Here is an 18,966-nt window from a genome sequence, read left to right on the forward strand (position 1 = left end):
GGCAGACAAAACTCAATGTCTGGCCTAGATATCCAAACCAGCCACACAGGCATTCAGATCTCAGGAATGGAAAAGATGTCCAACTGGTGTGGTATGCAACTCTTGATAATGGGTTTAAGAAAGGTAAAGTTTTAATTCTGGGCCCTCAATGCTGAGATATAGTGCCAGTGCTGGGCAACTGTAAAACAAAAATCCTGCCTAGGAGATTTTGTATGGTTTAATGCTAATAGCATAGTCAATACATGCAATATTGAGCTTATTTTATTCTGGTGATTTATCCTAGAGAGAAGGCAAAAGCTGACTGTCAATCCACTCAAATAAAGAAGGAATTTTTTGTCTATGTCCAGGACTATGCAGTATTTCTGGCATTAGTTAGCATTTTCATCAATGACATGAACTATGGAAGAAAGAATATCTTTATTACATTTCCAGGCAATACCAAGATGGAAAAATGCAATAGAGGACAAGACCAATATTTAGCCAGGAGCCTGACAAATTGGAGAGGAGATATGAGGAAAATAAGATGTGATTCAGTAAGAATAAGCAAAGAGCTCTATATTTAGCCAGGAATGTCCGCTACGTAAATCCAAGATATGAAACAACTGGTTGCCTTGTGGTTCTGCAGAGAAGGATCCCAAGGTTGTAGTGGATCATAGCTGGACATGACACAGCAACATCACTGCATCTAGTAAGCAAGAAAAACTGAATCCCACCAGACTGTATAATAATTTATATCTTTTGTAAGACATCTGAAGAAATTCTTCTGCTCATCGGCTCATTAGCACCACTTTAGCTGGAATACTGTCCCCAGTTAAAGGACAGTGTTCTGTCCTTTAAAGGACATTTTAAAACAGGTGTATATTTGTCTTAGGGACTATACTTTAATACAGGTTTATATTTGTCTTAAAAAGATCATTAAGCATAGGTGGAGGCTGGAAATATAGTGGATGAGGAAAGATGTGAATATTGTTGTTGATTGGTCTAGAGAAGGAAAGATCCATCTGGAATACGATAACAGAGTTCAAATACTAAAAAAGCTATTGCACAATGAAGGGGAAAAGGGAATATATTAGCAGTGGAACAACATTATTGAGTAAAAAATAATTGCCTTACAATACAGCAAAAGAGACTTAGGCTAGACATTTGGAAAAACTTTCTAAGAATAGTGAAATACCAAGACAGATTGCCTAAAAAGGTTGTGTAATACTTGTCTACATTGTTACAGGCTTTTATAAACTGTTTAAACAGGTATCTGCCAAGAATATTTTAACTAAGCACTTGAAAAATGAAATGTACACAGATATAAAGATGTTCACAATGAAATAAAGTTTCATTGGTGGTACTAAAGCCACCTAGGTTCCTGAAACTGCTATCAGCTACTCGGCCAGTCCAGTCTATTGCTGTGTAAGTAACTCCTTTGATGTTTAACAGAGACTTGGAGTATGAGTGAGTATCCTTGCTATTCAAGCAGCAATACGTGCTGTGTGCCAGACAATGCATATCCTGCCTATTGCCCTGCTACAGTTAGTGAACTCTTTTATGACCTTGGGGATACTGTTGAGGATAGACAGATGTTTTGGACCCATTCCTGGTCATCTCATTTCCACAGGATGATGTAATCCTGCCTGGAACACTTCTCTCTCTCTGACACAAAATTGCAACCACTATTTGGGTGGGAAGGTGAAATGTTGCTGTTTAGATATCCTTGTCTTTTCTTAGTATATTTATAGAATCTTAGAATCATTAGGGTTGGAAAAGACCTCTAATTGAGTCCAACAATTAACCTAATGCTGCCAGGTCCACCACTGAGCCCTGTCCCTAAGCACCACATTTACACACTTTTTAAATGCTTCCTACAATGGTGATTCCAACACATTGCTGGACAGCCTGTTTCAGTGCTCAGCAGACCTTTCAGTGGAGAATTTTTTTTACTGACACCCAATCTAAATGTGCCCTTGTGCAACCTGTTTCCTCAAAAATGGCTTGGTTGACTGCTTCTGTTGGGCAGAAGTGACCTGGGAGGTGACTGTCCTAGTACTGCTGGTGTGCCAAGTAGAGGTCAGAGTGTGTGTCTTGTGGTAGTGGTTATAGGTTGCTATTCTATACCACTAAAATCATCCCTGGTGCCATGGCTTCAGGGTGAAGAAAAGGTGAATGCACCCTGGAAGAACTGATATTTTGTTCTGTTTCTCTCAGGGGCCTTGCTGGGACCAACGGTGTTGGTCCTCTCCCACCACTGCCCATCCCTTCCTGTCTTCAGGAATAACTCAACTCCAGCGGCAAGCACAGTTGAGCCCAGTGGTGTGTGTGTGCTACAGAGCTGTGGTGGGAAGAAACTGCAGGGAATGGAGTGGTAGAGGTGAGCCAAGCCAAACCCAGCCAACCACAGCCAAGCCCAGCAGGTCTGGAAAGCGGGCAGTGCGACTCAGACAATTACAGTTTTTTGGGTGTTTGTTAATCACTCTTCTTTGTCTCTGGCTCAAGGGCAGAGAAGCTGGGGAAATCATTTTGTCTTAGTGGCCACACAGAACTGAGGTGGTGAACAACTTTTTTGTGTAAAACAACTTCTCTTTTGTATATTTTTGTTATTAATATTGTTGCTGTTACCGTCTGTTTCTCATTCCATTGTTTGCTTTCTGTAAATTATTTTCCCAACCCATACTGTCTGCCTTTTTGAAGGTGGGCTGGGGGGAAGCAGGAGCAGCTTATTTGGAGTTTAATTCTCAGACATTTTTTTAAACCACCACAGAGGCACAAAGTCCAAGGCTGTTCATGCCCTCCATGTGAGCCACCCACAGCAAGTCGCTTCAGATCACACAGTATGGGAGATAAGGGTTGCTGCTGAATTTGGTTGAATTTGAATTGTAGTTATATTGTCACCTAAACTGAAATAAACATTGAAGAGGAGGAAATCCTCTGGATTAGCATCTAGAATAGTTATTAAGTGGATTTGAGGTCTTCTGGGGAGATTGAATGGATTCAGACATTCTACCACCAATATCCCTTAGATTCCCAATTGTTAATGTCAGCTAAAAGGATCCAGTGTGTTGGGACTCCACAGCAGAGTAGAAGCAGACTTAGTTTTCCTCTTATGTGTATTGCAGAGAAAGCAACTAAAAATCTGTCAACATCTCTGAACAGTAAAATTTTCAGGGAACTCTGGATGGGCTGCTTAGAAATTGTAGCACAGCCTATAGCACAAACAACTGAGTCCTTAAAATTAGAATAAAAATAAAGCATTAAAACCTGAAGTCTTTTCCATTTTATCCTAAAAAATACCAAAAAAGCAGAACTGCAAAAATTTACATTGGGTGAGAAGCCATTCTTCTAAAAAGAGACAGGGGAATACAAAGAATAAAAATTTGAAGAATGAGGAGAGACATAAATATCAAATCATTTGAATTAAAGGTGAATTTATAGGGTAATTAATAAGGAATGTGGTGGCATAGTGGTGATGTAAAAAAATGAATCGTAAACATAAAGTGAATCTTAAACATAAATTTAGAATAAACAAAAACCTCAATGATTTACAGTGAAATGTAAGAGAATAAGAAGAAATGCACCATTGCTTATCTATGATTTTGTGATGTAATGGGAAGACTTCAGTAGATCATAATTCTGGTGTGAAATATTTTAATGATGGCTCTGAAGCTCTATTTGCTAAGATTAAAAGTTTTCAAATCACTAGGCTACTGTAGACTTGTCATATAACTTCAAAGATAGTTTTAACTAATACAGAATTGCTATGCATGTAATTTTTTTTCTCTGGAAAAAAATTTAAAATATATCTTTTAAGGCATAAATTATCTAAACTCAGCTAAAATGTGAGACTAAAATTCAGAAATTTATATAAATTTACTCCCACGTTGCTTTTTTACTTGTAAAAACTGTTTTTTTTCCTTCTGCTTTCAAATCCTTCATTTACCCTGCTGTTATCATGTTCTTTGTTGTCTACTATCTGCTGCAATTCCTCTCCCTCTTAAAATTCACTATATTCATACAACTTATGAGATCTCTTTTTTCCTTGGCATTTCCCAGTTCAAGCCTTGTTACACAAATACAAAAGGATATTACAGAGTTAATAATGACTATTGCTGTTTATGTCAAATGATTTTGAGACTGATGCAAGGCTTCTAATTTTTAATGGACTGTTGGTAATTTCTCAATCAAGGATATGCTCTCACAGAATTAATAAAAAAGCCACCCACTATCATAGTGTAAACAGTATTTTATCACTTTTTGGCAAAGCTTTTCTTACAAAACTGTGCTTTCTATGATCATCTGTCCTTATTTAAGTGAAACCAAGCAGTTTCTTTTTCTGATTTAGATTCCAGTCTTTCTAATAGCTTTTTTTTTTTTTGTGATATCAGAAATAGAGCCTGTTTTTCATGATGATTTTAAATTATTTTCTGATTTTAAGACTTTTAAAATGTTTTTGTAGAAATTTTTCCAAAAAATAATATCAAGAAAAACTCCAAAGCTTCTTAAATTTAATTTCTATACATAAGACCAGTAATTTGACACAAATACAGCACTCTTTGGCAAAATTTTGGTAGAAATTAACAAAAACTAGAAGAGACCTATATTTCATTAATAGTGACAAAAATGGTGAGACCAATACAAATTATATCAGTGAGTCATATTAGATTTCAGATGATCAGTGGTAAATTAGGATACGAGAGGTGGGGAAATTTTGCTAAGGAAAAAATTCTCTCCAAGAAAGAGAAGCAGTGATCAATATAAATTTTGTGCAGCATACTTCATTCAGGCACCTGGGAGGCTTCTGTATGCACAGCTGGACATTGTTCCAACTTTCTCAAGATTCTTTAGCCCTCAGCTTTAGGACTAGCACTCTGTGATCAATGTCTGATGCTGTATAGTGAGATAAATTTTTTTAATCAAAATTTTATTAATTTATAAGTCATCTTATTATGCAATTGCGACTAGCTCTCTGAGCTTAATTTATTAATAAGTATTATTTGGCTCTAAAGTCATGAATGCTATATTGTAGAGCTAGGTTCTTCCAACCAGCTATCTCAACTCTGCCTTCCCTGATGCAGACAGAAAATAGACTATATCTATTGAAACATTACCTTATTTTTCCTCAAAAACTCCAACCAAATGTCCATTCACTAAGACCTTTGGACAATTCTTTCAGTGTTTAATCCACATCCACCATTTGACTGCCTTAAGCACAACAGAAATAATATTTTTTACAGTTCTAGGTTATTTTTACTTTACTCTTGAAATCCCTGACAAAATCTGTGTCCAAATGTCCTGATAACAACGTGGGCATGTGTGTGTGGAGGGTGACAGTACCTGTGATGGGACACCCAGACTGAGAGGGAACAGGACACCCAGAATGACAGGAACACCCTAAACTGATTATGCTAAAGAGCAGGATGAAAATAAGCTAAGGAGAGAGTACTCAGTGAGTTCTGGTGACTTTAAGAAGGAATGAAGGCGCCATGAACCAGTGCCACAGGAACATCAAAGCCTGGAAGGGGGTGTTGGCAAAGGCTTTGCAGTGGGAGGAGGAGCAATGATGGTTAGCATAGCCAAGCGTTGTCCCACAGCACACCCAGTCCTACCTGTGGCCTGTGGGGCAGAGACAGCCTTCACCCAGCCAAGGACTCACAGCACAGGCATGGTGAAGTGGGGGTGGCATGGGGGAACCCCTCCTTGGGCTGTATATGGGGCACCTCCCCACAGTGCTGCCTCAGTGGGTGCTGGCAGCAGCAACGAGGGCTCCGGCACAGCTGGAGCAGGGACACCTCCACGTGAGGCTGTGCGGCTTGTGCTGCATAACTGACACTGATATATAGTTCATTGAGGACTGCTTATTTATGAGTGATTAGCAAATCAACAAACTGCTCCCCTCCTGATTTATTATCTGTAGGAGGTGAACCGAGCGCTTCCCAAGCAGCGGTCCCATACGCCTGACTTTACATCATCCTTTCCTGCTCTGAAATCAATGCACCCCACTCCATAGCTCACATGGTATGGTCCCAGAGGTAATACTTTTTGTTTAGCTTTATTGAACACATCTGGTTGCATTCTAACAATTTCAGAATATGATCTAGAATGCTTGATATCAGTTTCTTGTTCTCAGTACTTACTGCCATGAAGCTTTTTTCTTAATTTTTGTTTTTACCAGAAGGAATTTATAAGCTAAAAATACTTGCTAGCACTGGTCCAAGAACTTTTTTATAATTAATCCTTTCTCTTTTACATATTAGCTTTTAAAATTGTATGTTGAGCTCTGTCAACAAGAAGGTTTTCAAGTAATTTAATTTTTATCCTGCTGTTAGTGTATAATGCAATATTGAAAATGTCATAAAATAATAAGTCAAGTACTGACTGAAAACCATTGGAATGTACTGTCTCACAAATATACTATGTCAATTCTTTTGAAAACCAGATTTTTATTGCTGTCAAAAAAGGCCACAAATTTATTTCTGACAAGACCTTTGTTTTTGGACAAAGTTGGCTCATTTAAATTCCAGGATTTATCTTTTTTTTTGCGTGTATCCATGAATCTATCTAAATTTCTTTATTTTAGTCCTTGAACAAGTTAAGCTAACTGATTTGCAATTCACAGGATTATTAATTTTATTCTGTTTAAATCTTGGAACTACATCTGTAGTTATCCAATCGCTTGGAATTTCTTCAGTTTCCCATACAGGGTTCTGAAAGCTCCCAGCTGGTTTTTCTGGAGCTCTTGGGTGTTAGTTATCTGGGCCTGTTGATTTGCAAATGTAAAATTTCAACAGATGTTCCTTTACATCTTTCCTTGCACATGGCAAACTTCTTGTTACAGCAGCAACAGCATCTGGGATACATATAACCTCATGCCTCTTTCCATATACAGTGTCAAATATCTGTTAGATATTTTTGCACTGTGTTTTGGGTTTTTTGGGGTTTTCTTTTTTGTTTGTTTTTTTTTTTTTTGGCCAGATATCTAGATGGACATGCACCTGTACTCCAGTCCTCTCAATATTAACTTTCATTCTTTTTCAACAGGCTTTCAAAATCTCCTTTTAACTACACTGGCCTCCTACCCAGCATAACGCTTTTTTCTGTCCTTTGAATTGTGGTTTATGGTTACCCCATGTGACTTGCATGAACCATTCCTGCTTTTCTTTAGAAGACACTCTTCATTAAACACATGTGCTTTATCAGTTATCAACTGTTGCTTCACAATGGTTAAAATTGACCACTTCAGGGTTCAGGTATGCTGATAATGGGTTACTGCTGTGTTCTGTTCTCGTAACTGAAATCTAACTAAACTAAGAACACTGCCATCTTTTTTTAGGTAAGTCATTTCTGCGTTTCATTCAGTAGTAATAATGCCCAGATATTGAGTTATCCCACGCTGTCTGCTCTTGACTACTTGACATGTCCAGCAAAGACCCCTTGACTTGAACTTATTCTTGACAACAATGATTTTCCTGCTATTGTATATCAGCTGTGGTTAAAGAGCAGTTTTCACTAAGAATGAAAGTTTAAGACTGCAACAGAATGGTGCTCTCCTTAGTTTCCTTAACTAGAACTTCTGTCCATAAACTTTCATAGTACAGTATTTGGATCTTTCTGTGGCTACAGTGTTTTTTATGTGAATTATTTCTTCCTCTTCCTCATCCTGATTGTTCTATTTTTCTAAAGGAAAATTACAGGATTAGTTGCAATATTCATGCAGTAAGATTCACTTTGCCACTTTGCAGCACTACCTGCTCTGTAGTTCCTCTCGCACATGAACATCTTCATGCCACTCAGCCCAGACTCCCAGTGCTGCTGCTACATGGACATTAAAGAATGATGTCTTCATTCTGTGCTTAGGCTATTGAGACGTCACAGATTTTGTGTACATACCTTAGTGTGTATGTCCTATAAGGACAATGGCATTATTATTGTTCTCTGTTTAGATAGATGTAAAACCTTTCTGGCTCATCTTTGCTGCAAAGAAAAGAAACGCCTCATTCATACAGTGTCTGCTTATGGCAAATGATACCACCCTACCCAAGCTATAATTTTTTCTCTCCACTCACATAAAGCAAGTTTTAATTTGTAGTAGATACTGCCTTTTATTCCTCAGATTCCTGCCCAGTTTCTTATCCAGGAGTTAACACAGGTAATTTTAAATTTGGATGATGACTCTGGTAAGATGCTGAGTTTATGATTCAAAAAACTTGCCTCAGATGGCTTCTAAAATGTTTGGCTTCTACAATCTCACTTTGCCTGTGTAAGTAAAAATACACTAAAGCAACAAAACTTTTGAGCACATGACTTGCATACATCTGTTAGTTCATCTCTGGACATTGTCCAATATGAAGGAGGGACCTCTGTATCTCAGCAGGTTCAATGGAGGTGTAGGCAAAAAACTCTGCTTTTTAAAACTCCTGACTCATTAAACTCATTGTAAGCATGAATAGTGTTTCTCATTGCATGAAAAATATGAAGAAATTTATGGTAAAAGTTTCTCTCTTTACAGCTGGGAGTTCACTGTAAATGTGCAGGCATGATGAACATGAAGAACACAAACTAAATCTACATTAAGGTATGTAACCACACAAAATGTAGTTAGTAAGTAATGCAAACTCTTTTTGTTTGTTTTCTCTTTGTTTTTTTTTTTTGCATCCAACTGAAGCAAAATTTGATTTGGGGTGTAATGGGAAGTGAATTTTTTTATTAAATAATTAAAAAAAATGTTATTAATTATAATAATATCCTGAGACTCACACAATGACCTTAGTATGTCATCTTCATTTTTTCAGAATGGGCAGTTTGACACAATCACAGACATCCCTAGTTACAGATAGTTTTCTTCTGTATTATGGGCACAAGAAAATTATTAATGATTATTGAAAAGAAAACATATTATTTAATTTCTTCATGAAATAACTGGATTTTTCCCAATGGTTTTCCATATTGAACTACAAATTTGATTCTCAAATGAACTGAAAATTAACTTCTTAAAAATGAATATGCAAGGTACTACTTAGAGAATGAATACAAGATGCTACTTTAACACCTGAATATTAATTTAAATGGATCAGAATATAACATTCAAAAGAAATGACTGTCTAGAAACAATGCATGAGACGTCCGCACTGTGAGGTATTTACTGTGCTTTGAATAGCTTTCCAGTTATTGACACTGAAGGTGATACTCATTTATCACATTTAACACAAACTAGATCTTTTGGCAGAATAGTTGCCATAATCTAAAGACACAATAGGAGAGAGAGAAGCTATACAGTGGACAAAGGGAAGAGAGAATCCTATGACCTTTAGACAAGAAGACATGTTATTTATATACACTGACAAAGGCAGCTCTGCTACTGAGGACTGGAAAGGCTACAGAGCTAAAGGAATGAATGAAAAACACTGGAGCTAATCTTGGACCTGCCAGACCTCTGTGCCTGGCAGCAAATCTGGGGGGAGAGAAACTCTGCCAGTGGTAAAGGTGATCAGCGCTGGCACAGCTTGAGCACCTGAACACATGTAAGTCCATGGGACCAGCTGGAGTGCAGCATGGTGAACTGGCCAAGGTACTTGCAAAGCTGGATTCCATCACCACAGAACAACAGCAAGGAAAGCATTGCACCCACCTTCCAACAGGGGTGAATTGTCCTCAAAGAAGGAGAAATCAGGGACTGTAAACCAGTCAGCTTAACCCTGTAAAAATATGTGGAGGAAGTCCTCCAGGAAGCTACATTCAGGCATTGAAATCCCAACAGAACAGATGGTTTAATCATGAGGAACTTTGTTTTCAGATCCATATATAAATTTCAAAATATCCTTCTTTATTCCATGCTGTGTTTATGTTTTCATGGTCTGGCATGTGGCAAACAGATAAGCATGTTATGTTGGAGTATGTCTATTTGTCTACAGGGTAAACCTCACAGAAATGTTGTGGAGGATTCAACTTTCTTCTCATCTTCTCTTCACATATTCCCAACAGCAGACCACAATCTTGTTATGCTGGCTGAGTTAAACTATTCCATATTAATCATTGTCATCTTGATCTTTTCTGTTACTGATAATGAAACACTGAAGTTGAAGGGTCAGTTTATAAGAACTTGTTTACTTAGATACTGTATTTATTGTTGGGAAAATTACTCTATTGGCCTGAGAACAGCATAGATACCTCATGTTTGGGGAAATGCCAACTGTACATTAGATGATTTTTCTCTTGGAAAGATTAAATGCACACTATTCCATTCCAACTTCATTTGTTTCATTTCTGTCATCAGCTTTGGCAGTTGGGTCCTTTTATAAAATGGGTCTACTCTTTAAACATTTGCATTTGGTAAAATTTTATTATGATTAATAATTGGAATGGCTTCAGATTGCTCATTTAACTGCCATTGTTGCTTTTATTTATTGGCTTAATTATTTTTATTTACTTTTTTTGTTTATTTGCTGTTGCAGAAGGCTTCTATTTCATTGATTATATAGTTTGGTTTTGGCACACACAAAGTTATAAACTAGAAAAAATAGCATTTCACTCTAAAAGTTATAACATATAACTTTTATATATATATATATATATATAACTTTATATAGCATATAAAAGATCAGTGAATTTTGTATTACCAATAAAGTGTTAGAGCTCTTGAAAAAAGATGGTTTTGTTAATGTATGAATTTAAAGGTTGTTTTAACTTCATCTATACCAGGTCACATTTTTCTGTGGGTTGCCTTCTTGCACTCTCTTGGCTATACATAAAATTTGGCTTTATGTAGTCATTTTCTTTGGTGAAAAGTCATTTCTTATTTCCTGAGGAGTCACTTCTTATTTCCTGAGACTGGTATTGGAGATCATCTTAGATATTTGAACTGACAAATCCTTGGCTTAACACTTGGTTCAGCAAAGAACCTAAACTATGATTAGCTGTAAGCAGCATTGTTTTTCATAGGATGGGTCATATCCTTTTAAGTAGGATGTACTTCTGCACTTCTCTCAAGTCTGTAACCAAGAAGGGAGGCCTGTGCTTATCTCAGGAGTGAATCTGTGCTTTTCCCCTCCATTAGATGCTCTGAGATGTCCACATGCCAGGAATGCTCAAGCATTTGGAAGGAACCTTGGAGAAGAAAGAATACAGGGAATGCTGATTTGCAGTCAGTCATGAACGCTTCAATAGCAATTTGTTAAGCGCTTTTTGTAAAGTCAGTTGATGTTTTTGGTTTGGTAAATTTGGTGAAGATTTATAGCAGTGCACAGAAACCACCTCTAGAAACTTCAGGAAGTGTGTGAGACCACTATGCTTGATTTACTAGCAAATGGTGCTGTTATGGCTACTTCACAACCCCTTTGCAGCCATTATCATCTCCTAAACAACTTCTGTTACCACCCTGTACTGGCCACCAGCACTGCTGCTAGAAGGCAGACCGCAATTTATAAGCATGCAAAGTTTCTAATGCAAAATTCAGCTGAACTTTGTATCCCTTGTGGATCAAATCCTTCTTGAAAAAAGATTACCACCATTACATCAGCATGGAAGCAGTATAAGCATACATGTCTGAAACTGCAAACTACAGCTCAGAAGTTATTTTTAGTCTTGAAAGGGACTGTTGTACCTATTCTGAGAATCAGTATCTGTATAATCCTGTCAAATTCCTTGGAATGAAATCCCCAACATACACTTTTCACCTGAAGATCTCTTGCCTTGCCTCAACTTTGCCTTGCCTCGTCTTGTCTTGTCTTCCTTTATCTTGTTAGCCAATTCCCCTTCTAATGAAGACACATCTGGATTTATCAAAGAAAAGGAGTTAATGGTCTTTTGCACACCATCACTGAGCTCAGTGCTCTGCATGTTTTGTTCTTTTCCTCGTCCCCTCTCTCTTGTCTATTCAGCAGTTAAAGCCTCTTGGAGAAGGAGCTGCATTTGTACTGAACAAAGCTATTTTTCAGTGAGCTCCTGTGGCTTACTGTAAGACCTATAATACCAAATAGTTTAATGTGGCAACAGTTCAGTAAGGACAAGGAAAAAAAAATGGCATTTGGGTCACATTCCTAGTTTCTGAGAAAATACAGAGGGGCAGAAGAAGGAAAGGAAATAGACTTATGTCTGGAAAAAGCTAACATACATAGCTTAGTCCCCTAGCACGAAAGAAGAACCGTGTCACAGACATAGCTGAGGTTAAGAATAAACATGTTACATCATCTTTTGCACAATGCAGTAGTGGGAAAAGGGAGGAAATGAGGACTTACTTGAGGAATAAATAAATTACAGCCAGATTTTATAGAAAAAGGCTAGACTGGGCGCTCCTTAGGGAAAATTGGATTGTGCTCTGTGTTAGAAACAGGTAAGGAAAGAATGGAAAAAGCTGCTATAACACAAAGAAAAGAATAGTTGGGATTACTGATGACCGAAGAAATGTCAGAATGTTCTCAGAATCTGAGAACAATCAGGGGTTTTTTTGCATTTCCTTTTGTTAAGAGATCCTGTAATTGCTTCTGACATGTTAGTGATTGTGACAAGCTGTGTGGCAGCATTTAAAATGTCAGGGTCTTCCTAAGCCCAACAGGGGAAATGTGTACTACAAAACGGTTTCTTTCTCTCATTAGACTTTGTCCAAGACTCGAGTCAAGCTTGTAAAGTTGCAAGTGCTCTTGGAAGTGAATACTACTTTCAGGATTGTACCTCTGGAGCCTTGTCTAGCATGTGGAGAAACAAGGGAGAGAAATTAGTCCTGTGAGAACATAGAACCTCTATAGGATGGGAGCTAGTCTTGGCAGTGAAGACATCCCACCTCTGGAGGAGAGTGGTGCTTAGAAATCACTTAGATGGAAGGACAGTTGCCAGTTGGGGTGGGCACAAGGACTCCTAATAAACATAGCCCTCACACCAACTGAATGCTGGACTTGGAGGGACTAAGTAACTGGTTCAAAAATTCTTTCTTTATTTCTTGCTATTTATTTATGGCTTCCACCGTAAATAATGGATAAAGGGATACTTAACCTGTTAAACCATAGGAGCTGAGCTTCATGGCCTGTCACCTTCTAAATCTTCAGGCAGGGCTTTGTAGAAAGACCTGGTCTGTGCTTCCATTTCTAGCCAGGAGCAGAGAAATGGAGGGAAGGAGAAAAAAGGTGTGCTTGGTGCTTCTTAGTTCATCTAGGAAAAAAAACAATATCCCAGCTCTGAACACATGGACTGAAAGTCTGAAAGCAATTTAAATACTGTGGACAAATATTTGGAAAAACAAACAATGTGCATATGGTTACTGGGGAAAAATTCTGGATACTAAGAGATTGTGTTTGAAACAGGTGTCATACAAAGATTGTAATAGCTGTAGCCTAATGGATAAAGGCAAACTGGGGAAGGTAAAATATGTCTACTGAAAACAACCATTAGTTTAATTCCAGAGCACTGCTTTAATATGTGAGACAGGATGGGGCCTCGTTCTGGGAAGCACTCTTTCTGCTCTGCTCGCTATTCACAAATTCTGGAACATCCTGGCATTTAATAGGTCTTCTTACTCTGCCTTATTTGCAATTAAAATGATCTCTGAATATTTATTTAAAACCCTTCACCATGTTGATATAGATTTGCTTCAAGCAAGCAAACAGATTCAGGAAAGACATGTGCCATGTAAAGGATCACTGGAATTTCTAATTCCAGTCTCACTTGGAGGCTGGGTTCTAGGACAGTGTGTGTCCCAGCGAACAGACCAAAGAGAGGTTTCTGATCAGTTTACATCCACATGCAAATCCAAATATAAGCCATTGACAGTATAAGATATGCTCACTTTGTAAAAGGCTCCATGTTTTAGGGAGCAGCTCTAAGACTATAACAGGCATCAGAAATGTGTGGGATCTAATGAGACCTCAAAGGGACACTATGAATCAGAAAACCTTTCTGCCTCAACCACAACAACCTTTTTCAGACCAACACTGTCCATGTGCTGACCTCCAGAGGGGGAGGCAACAGATTCCTTCCATTGATTCCATCTTCACAGTGGCTTCTTGATCCCGCTGGCTTCCTCTCACAAACTTCCTGCTGCAAAGCTTTCAGGAGACTTTGGGCAAGTTGTTGGTAAAGGGGACTAGAGAGATGACACTGCATACATATATGACAGGAATAAATTAAGGATGATTGAGTAAAATTGACTTTGGCATTTAAAAAGTTGTGATGTTCAAATTTTCAACTATAGCACTTTCTTTTGAAGAGTTCTTTTCCTGCTGTATAAAATAAAGTGTGGGTTTTATGAAAAGCTAAAATTAAAAAACCTGTCTTCAAATCATTGCACAATCAATGCGACACAAAGTTACAGGAACAGACGGTGGAAATTTATGTACTTGGATCAATTTTTACAGAATAAAGTAATTAATATTTAGGTTTGGTGTTCTTTTTTCTTTTTTTGTCAATTAAGAGGAAGTAGTTTTGTAAGTATGCTTCCTGTAACAATTTCAGATGATCATTTCCATATTCCAGATAGGTTACTTTTTCTCAATCCTCCAAAGTTAAACCAGTTAAAAAAGCCTCCAGAACTGTAGGGGATTAAACTGTCAGAAATACAAGTCTAAATATAGGTAAAATCTGCTTTAGTTGCTATTTTATTACGAAAAGATGCTGGCTCAGGCTACTCAAAAAATAAAAATTAATTTGAAACAGACACCTAGACGTCACACACTTTTACAGGAATAAAATTGAATTACCTATCCTAGTCAAGGTCACTATGGCTGAACTCTGCGACTGGGAGTAGGTGTCAGTTCCAAAGAGAATGAGAATATTCATAGAATCAGAATGGTTTGGGTTGAAAAGGGCCTTAAAGATCATTTAGGTGGGTAGGAACACCTTCAACTAGATAATACTGCTCCAACTCTTCATTGTTTCCATTATTACATGGTTTTACAGAGTTTAAAGCCCTTCTGCAGTATTAAATGTCATTTGCTGACAAAATTCATTGTCATGTTATAATTGTAATAGATCCCCTTAAAAAAGAATTCTCTTTTTTCACTTTTCACTTAGTTTTTCACTTTGGCAAATGCAATAAGAGATAGCATCATTTGGCCTCCAGACACCAGGCAGTCACACAGATAGCTGTCCTGCCAGCAGAGCAGCTAAGAGCAGCTCTGACCTCCTCAGCACTGGAAACAAAATTTAAATCCTTCCATCACATTTTGGCTGAGACCTTCCTGCTTAGAAGATGGTGAAGAAGGGTAAAAGATAGTCAGGTGTGAAGGGAGACAGGTGCTGTTGCTCTTCCAAGACTGCTATACAAACTCCAATTTGCCTACTGGCAGTTGTTGCTGCTGCAGCCTTGCCAGGCTTCCAGCACAGGCAAAAATACTGAGAAATTAATTTTGATGCTCCTCAGTGTTGCTGTCTTTCCACATGTGCCAGTAAAAATGGCACCAGCCCCACAGGTGTAACCCATGAGGATAAAGCCAGGCATCAGAGCGTAAAACCCCTCCTGTGACTGCCTCCTAGCCTGATGGGATAACCTCTCTTGGCTACTACTGGTACCAGTGATCTTGGCCAATCGACCCTAATTCCCTCATCAGCACACCCTTCCACACAAACCTTCATTTTAAGCAGAGTTAGAACTTGATTTCTCTGGTCCTTGATTTCTCTGTATGGTAGAAAGTCTATGACCACTCTAGGGGAGTGAGAAGGATGGGGGAATAGTATCATGGAAGCATGTGATGCCTCAGGAAAGACCTGAGACATTCCAGAAGTTTTCTGGAACTAAAATCTCTACTGTTTTTACCCAGTTTAGCTGGGAATCTTGTCTGGAATTCTAAATGGTAATTTTTTCAAACTGCATACAAACATTATCTCCTTTTTTAACAACGTTCTTGAGTTACTCTGCTTGTTTATGCTTATCTTCATTGTCTGAATGGAATATTTTAACACTGGGACTCTTAAAGCAACTAATTCCATACCAATTTTGTGATCCAGTTAGTGTTCAGTACAAAAACAGGTATTGTTTACTTGCAGTTTTACACTGGATTTTTAAATTGTATTCATTTCTGTAGAGATATGAACACATCAGAGGAAGGAGTGGGAGTAGGAATGATGAGGAGCTATGTGAAGAACCAGTGTGGACCTGATTTTGGTGCTGGCACTTTGCCTTTCAGCCTGGAAGTCTTCTGGAAGGTATTTTACTTTCCTGTCTGGATTTTAAACACCTAGTAGAAAATAATCTCATTCTTGGCATTAATCCTGGACATTTTGGAAGTATATTTGAATTTATGATTCAAATTTTGAAACAATTTCCTAAAACTACATTTGATAAACTAGTTCACAACATGCATCAGACTGTAAGTCACACATAATTCAACTAGTTTAATCTTATTTCATTTACCAGTTACTTTATGTCTGTGGTGGCTGCAGGAGATTCACTGAGCTTTCATCTTTTTAACCTTTCCCACCTCCTGCTCACCTATTCATCTCATTGTTGATTTTCTTCCCTTTCACAGTTACTTCACTAGCACCTCCCTTCACCAAACCCTTCTTCCTTTTCTGAAGCTCCATTATATCCCATTTCTGTGTTAACTGTTTTGCACCAGGAGGTGCTGATTTGTTATCATCTCAGTGTGAAAAGTGTTCAAATTCTGTGAAGCATCATTTAAAATACTATTTGTTAGAGATAATACAATGAAGAAATCTTACTTCCTTGTAGATGCTGGGAGCCCAAGTTATAAAACATTGAGCAAGCCCCTGATGAACTAATAGTCTTTACTATTTGCACAATTACTTTCATTTCAGAACTCTAGTTGTCCTCCTGAACATCTTTTGGAGATAAAAAGAATACTTCTCAGCACACTGATCTCTTTGTTCAACCAAGGACCTTTGTCACCATGACACTTGTGTGTGTTTGACTGGAGAATGGCCCTGCTTCAATAAGAGCAGAGAAGACTCTTTCTAGAGTACCGTGTGGAAAATGATTGAAGTTCCTCAGGCTGAGAAGAAGATAATATGTCTTATTTGAACTGTTTTATTTAGCTTAATAGTAAAGTGGAAAGCATGTATTGACTGTGATAAGAACTAACTTTTCAGGCTTCTTAGAGCTCTATTAGAGAGAGAACTAAACTTAGACTGCAGAGACACCCACTCATTTATTCCATAAAACAAAGCTTTCCTGAAGATAAGGAAGACAAGAGGTTTAACCTGGGAGGAAGTTGTCTGACCCAGATAAAAAATATTAGCTGGTCTGAGAGGCAAGGAGTACTGTAAAACAGACATCAGAATTCCTTTTTGGGGCATAGCTGAGCATTTAGTGCCTAAATCAAAGACAAAAAAATAAAATTTGACATTTATTTATTAAAAAATGTAATTGCAGAACTATGTTTTCAGTGTTACTGAAGATTAAAATTCTGTTGTACGCAGACCTACTTCTACAAACCATATTCCCTTTCTTAAGTTTGTCATTGGTGTTCTTAGAATACTTCTATTTTAAATATTCTGGTTTGCCCACTAGTACTGGCTTCCAAGACATAAACCAGAGGAAAAAAAGTCAATAGGCACTGCATAATTAAAATTATTACTGATCAATCTGTGGTATTCTTAAAGAACAGATACCCTCCTTGCATGTGCATAAACCCTTCCTGTAGAAGGAATTTCAGAGCCACTTCTGTTGCTTATTTACTTGGTGAAATTTCTTATTTTCCTCTGTGTTTTGACTATTACTTCTTGTCCACATCTCAACTCCTTCAATGAGCACAGCAAATGAAAATAACAATATCAATTAGTCATTGTTTCTTCCTTCTCATCACTGGAATGTCTTGTTATTAAAATAATATACAAAGCCATGTTTTGCCTTCTGTTATTTGCATATTTGTGTCACATTCCTTTGTCTCTTAAAGAAAACATGTTGATTTTCTGATGGGAATGCCATGGACAGTCTGCTGGTGTGGTTTAGAGGTTAAGAGAAAACAGATTCAAAGGAGGTTAAACAAATATTTTCATATCACCATGTCATTTTCTCAGGTCAGTCCTGAAGGAAGTTTGTTCTATTATTTGAAGTCAATTTGTCTTAGCTCAGTAGAATAGATTAGTTTTTACTTCCTTTTCTTAATGAGTCTAAGAAAGAACAGAGAGATGAATTTACCCTTCATGTAAGACTGACTAAATCTTGACTCATTCTGAAGATGAGTAGGTATTTAGAAATACTGTATATTTCATAGTCAGTGCTATTGAAATTTCAAGCTTCATTTTGTATTCTGCTTGAACAGAAAAAACTATTCTCTTCTAAAATGATCTTATGAGGTGGATCTGTGGGCTTTTTATGGCATCCAATTTAAAGCAATCCCCATTCTCTGCACTGACAATAACCTATTGATGTTTTAAGATGGAAAAAGAGGTTTCTTGGCAACCTTCTTGGATACTGTGCTTCTTATTACTACAGAATGTCTTCAGTCATTCTGATTTCACATGGAACAGGAAGTTTTTTATTTAGGTAGACATATCTAGCTGACACTGGGGTATCTTTGTGGTGGTACCGTCTGCATCTGGAAAAAAATACAAACCTGCCTTTCACCACATATTTATTGATTGTAAAAACCATGTTGTTTCTAACACCAGCCTTAACAGGAAAGACCCAAGCAGAAAAAAAAGGCATTTTAGGAAGTGGACCAATTATCCCGCATCAGTCTATGGGTCTTGTTGACAAGTGTGGTTCAAAGTGGTGCGATGTTCCACTGTCTACTCCTGATAATATGTCTCCACAGCTGCTCTGCTCTCCTGATATTACTTTTTCCAGGAAAATGTTTTGAATCCCATATGATTTCTGTGTTTTCTTTTAAGATACAACACAATTAAGAGAGAGCATCTCTTGGGAGCACATGCCATAATTTCTGATGCTTTATCAAGTGCTGAAATTTTCATTTTGCAGCTTGTGAAATATTAGAAATATCTCTGACAGAATGAATAGGAATTTTTTTCTGTCACCACATTTCTCCAATTGAAATTTTATGGTTCTGAGGACAAGAAATTAGCTGTTTGCAAATTGAA

The 18,966-nt window shown here is 37.6% G+C and overlaps 1 long non-coding RNA gene across 1 annotated transcript; it reads left to right on the forward strand.

The window, feature by feature from the left end:
• The first annotated feature begins 15,460 nt into the window (after positions 1-15,460).
• Positions 15,461-17,285, forward strand: LOC148184690 (uncharacterized). The gene is made up of 3 exons (XR_015772239.1): positions 15,461-15,758; positions 15,990-16,110; positions 16,723-17,285. It is a non-coding gene; the product is annotated as an uncharacterized LOC148184690 (long non-coding RNA).
• The last annotated feature ends 1,681 nt before the right edge of the window (positions 17,286-18,966 follow it).

This window comes from Pseudopodoces humilis, chromosome 3 (assembly GCF_049639895.1).
Source record: "Pseudopodoces humilis isolate 2021_Gansu_Grassland_sample_001 chromosome 3, ASM4963989v1, whole genome shotgun sequence".
NCBI lineage: Eukaryota > Metazoa > Chordata > Aves > Passeriformes > Paridae > Pseudopodoces > Pseudopodoces humilis.